The sequence below is a fragment of the Hydractinia symbiolongicarpus genome, chromosome 13 (assembly GCF_029227915.1).
Source record: "Hydractinia symbiolongicarpus strain clone_291-10 chromosome 13, HSymV2.1, whole genome shotgun sequence".
Lineage (NCBI taxonomy): Eukaryota > Metazoa > Cnidaria > Hydrozoa > Anthoathecata > Hydractiniidae > Hydractinia > Hydractinia symbiolongicarpus.
This window is the reverse complement of record NC_079887.1, coordinates 12,835,070-12,839,295: the sequence shown is the minus strand read 5'-3', so window position 1 is coordinate 12,839,295 and position 4,226 is coordinate 12,835,070.

Below are 4,226 nucleotides of genomic sequence, written 5' to 3'. Positions count from 1 at the left end.
CTAAAATTTAAAACATTTAAAAAAATTCATTGTCATGTGTGTCCTCCTCTACAGCTCCTTTTTGTTTATTCATTTCACCAATTTTACCAATTTGTGTGGTTATGCAGCAATGACATGTCTGCTTTTTCAACAACAAAATAGCATTGTTTAAACATCCACTGAGCTACAGCTGAGAAGAATACACTACACCTGACAGTTTTTTTCTGACCTTCTTATGCTGGTTTTTTATCAATAAGATAACATGGAACTTCCTTATTCCTTTAACTATGAAAGAAATTGTAACCACAACTAGTTCTTTTAAAAAAATATTGTCACATGATGGATCCATCAAAAATTGATAACTGTGCTTAAAACGTTTATTTACAATGTGGATATGAGTTGTGGTAATTTTTTATACTTGTGACCGAAATAGTTAGGTCAAAGCAGTCCTACGGTGTCGATTTAGACTTTCTATTTGGTAAAATACAACTTATCTATATGTGACGTAAATCAGCAGCCATGTAAACAAACACATTCTGAATAAACGAAGCAAGGGAATGCTAAACTGTGGCCCCTGTGATTGTCTATAAGAGTAATTATATTTATCATTTCTTCAAATAAATATTTTTATCAAAATAATTATGATTCACTGTTATAAATATAGTTTTAGATGTGAGTTATCACTTGGAAAAAATAAGGATATATATATATTACATTCATTCAACTTTATTATGAAGTATTTCTTGTGTGATTTTTGTATTTAAACATCTTTTGGACGACAAAAAGTGCTTCATTTAATTGGCTAGACTTGAGAATAAAACAAATAATTATGAGCAATAAAGTGTACTGGGGGTGACTTTAACAAAATTTGTTTACCTACATACTATCACATGTTGTTAAATATTTAAAAAATATTTTTCCTATATGATGTTGTTCTTCTAAAATTTAGCTTGTCTTTTTCATCATTTGAACCTTGCGATAAATTATATTCTAAATAAGGCTTTCCAAATAATTCTTGTGGATCACACATTCGAAAAAAAACCAGCGCAGAATTGAGACGTAAACCATGGAATAGCCATGGAATAACCATGGAATAGGACAATCATTCCTGCAAAAAGACATTGACAACATAGAAAAGGTCCAGAGAAGATTTACTAAGATGATCGCAGGTAATGGCCATCTACCATTAAAGAAAGACTTAAACAATGTAATTTATTGTCTTTGGAAAATAGGAGATTAAGAGCTGACCTCATGGAAGTATTTCAAATAATGCACGGGTATGAAAATTTAAACCCAAATGACACTCAAAAAAAAAATGTGGAAGCCTCATAGTACGCTGGATAATAGAAAATTTTCATTATTAATGAATGGAACATTCTACAAAAAAAAGCTGTGTCTGCCATTTCAATACACATTTTTAAAAAGTTTATTCACCAACATTTTGAGACTGCTAGGGGGCTCCATACAAGTCAAAAACTGCCTGCCCCAGTTCTAAAATGACCATCATTGTTGGCCCAGTAAAGACTATAACAGTGGATCCAGTAAGTTTTACCCAAATCTCTTTTGCTCCACCTTACACAAGCGGACAGCCTTGTTCACCAGCATTTTTGCAAAGCTGTTTTAGATAGAGATAGATGTGCATATTTTACATAGCTAGCCTCACAAATATCAAGGGATATACCTTGTCTACTATTTCCAGGAGGGGCCATGGCTTAGATGGAGAGTCCTAGAGTATATAATGCTCATTTTGAGCTATGCAGACCCATTAAAGGCCCAAGCACATTTAGGGCTTAATAGTTACTTAGAGAAAGTATTGATATAGATAAGATGCAATTTGGTTTTGTTCCAGGGTGTGGCACTACAGATGCAATATTTTTACTCAGACAGCTTCAGGAAAAGTATTTAGGAAAGAGAAAGAATCTCTATTTTGCCTTTGTAGATTTAGAGAAAGCTTTTGATAGAGTGCCACGTAAAGTTATTTGGTGGGCTATGAGAAAATTAGGTGTGGATGAGTGGCTAGTTACGATGGTACAGTCTATGTACAGCAATGCTAGAAGTCGTGTCAGGATTAACGATTCACTTAGTGATGAATGTAGTGTAAATGTTGGTGTACTTCAGGGTTCTGTACTTAGTCCTTTGTTGTTTGTTCTAGTCTTAGAAGCGCTGTCGATGGAGTTCAGAACAGGTTGTCCATGGGAGTTATTGTATGCAGATGATTTGGTTCTCATAGCAGAGTCGATGGAAGAATTAGTTGAAAAGTTTGAGAAGTGGAAGAAAGGACTAGAAGAGAAAGGGCTAAAGGTAAACACAGCAGAGTCTAAAGTCATGATTAGTAGCATTGCAGCCAAGTGTGACCTTGTAGTTGGAAAGTGGCCTTGTGGAGTTTGCAGGAAAGGGGTTGGTAGTAACTCAATTTTTTGTCAGACTTGCAAGCATTGGGTACATAAGAAGCGCAGTAGTATTAGTGGAAGGTTAAGAGCTGACATTCAGTTTGTATGCAAGCAATGCAAAGGTGAGATTATAGAGAATAAAGTATTTCCAGCTTTAATGATGTTCAACAGTGGCTCGTTAGAGATAGTTGAGAACTTCTGTTACTTCTGTTATTTTGGGCAGTGAAGGGGGTGTTGGAGGAAGTGTTACTTGCAGGATAGGTTCTGCTTGGAAAACGTTCAGAGAGTTACTTCCTTTGTTGACTAGCAGAGTCCTGTCAATTGAGGTAAAAGGTAGGTTGTATGAGGCCTGTGTAAGAAGTGTTATGTTGTACATTAGTGAGACATGGGCAGTGAAGCAGGATGATCTTGACCGTTTAGAAAGGAATGATATGAGAATGGTTAGGTGGATGTGTAACGCCAGTCTGAGAGACAGAGAGAGTTCAGATGAGCTAAGAAGCAGGCTAAGTCTCCATAGAATTAAAGATGTTATCCAGATAAGAAGATTGAATTGGCTGGGGCACTTGGAAAGAATGGAGGAGGATAATTGGGTAAGAAAGTGTAGAGACTTGATAGTTCCTAAGGCAAAGCCCAGAGGCAGACCGAGAAAGACTTGGCAGGAGGTTATAAGGACTGACTTGATACAGAGGAAGTTGAGTTTAGATCTAACAAGTCTAGATCAGATTGGAAGAGGGTCATTAATATACCCCGTCCAACCCATGCTAGCATGGAAAACAGACGTTAAGCCGAGAATGATGATGATGAATGAGTTAGACACAATTGTTTTCTAAATTTGAATTTTTATTTGTGGGCCAACCTACCCTATTTTTGAGACACAAATGACTAACACCATGTTTGTGACACCTGCCTAATCACATAATAAGGACGTATATATATGCTAGCTACAAACATTTTCTTCTCAACAATGATTAAATATTGCCATATATATTTTTTTAAACAATTAAAAAGCTTTATTACAAAACTAAATCATACTGTGTTGTTTTTTAGTGGAAATTAGCTCTAAAATGTTGTTTTGTCCATTTATTAAATTTTTTTATTAATTGTATGTGGACCATATAGCTATCCCTTCCTCCCTCCGTCCCTCCCTCCAATCTGCACACATATATGCTAAAAAAAGATGCCAAAAATTTTGTTTACAGCTTCTTTATAGATAAGTTGCAGAGTGGTGGTGACGTATTGTTTTGACTTTGCATCAAGAGCAATATAGACATGCACATGCATGTGGACAGGCAAAAAATATAAACAACAGACCGTAACGATCAATAATATTATGCGAAACAAAAAAAACTGAGGCCAAAACTGATAATGTCTACTCTTAAACAGAGAAGATAATAGTTAAAAAAATTTCAATTTATATTCAACCTTATATTCCTAAAAATCTGTAAATTAGCATAAAGATTCAATTTGGCTATGTGGTCCTTCTTCTCTTGCTTGTCAGAATGTGACCGCATATGGGGAACTTTGTAAACATTCGCGACTCATCTATTTGACTTTTCTTTCTTTGATTGTAATTGAAATGTTAGCTAGTTATTGCAGTCAAACTCTTATAAAATTTGAAAACTTCCCTTTCTTATATAAATTTTTGCTAATAAATCGAAATTTGCCCTTATTTTCCTCAAAATTTCATTGTTTCTCCTTTTTAAATTTGATGATATTAACTCTAGTATTCTCTACTCTAGTAAATACTTATGCACCATGCACTCTACCATGTTGAATTCCAATTAAAGGCTTTCGTTTTCATTTTGCGCCAGCCCGAAATTTAGCCCTCGATAAATCACAGACTGGGGGCTCACACAT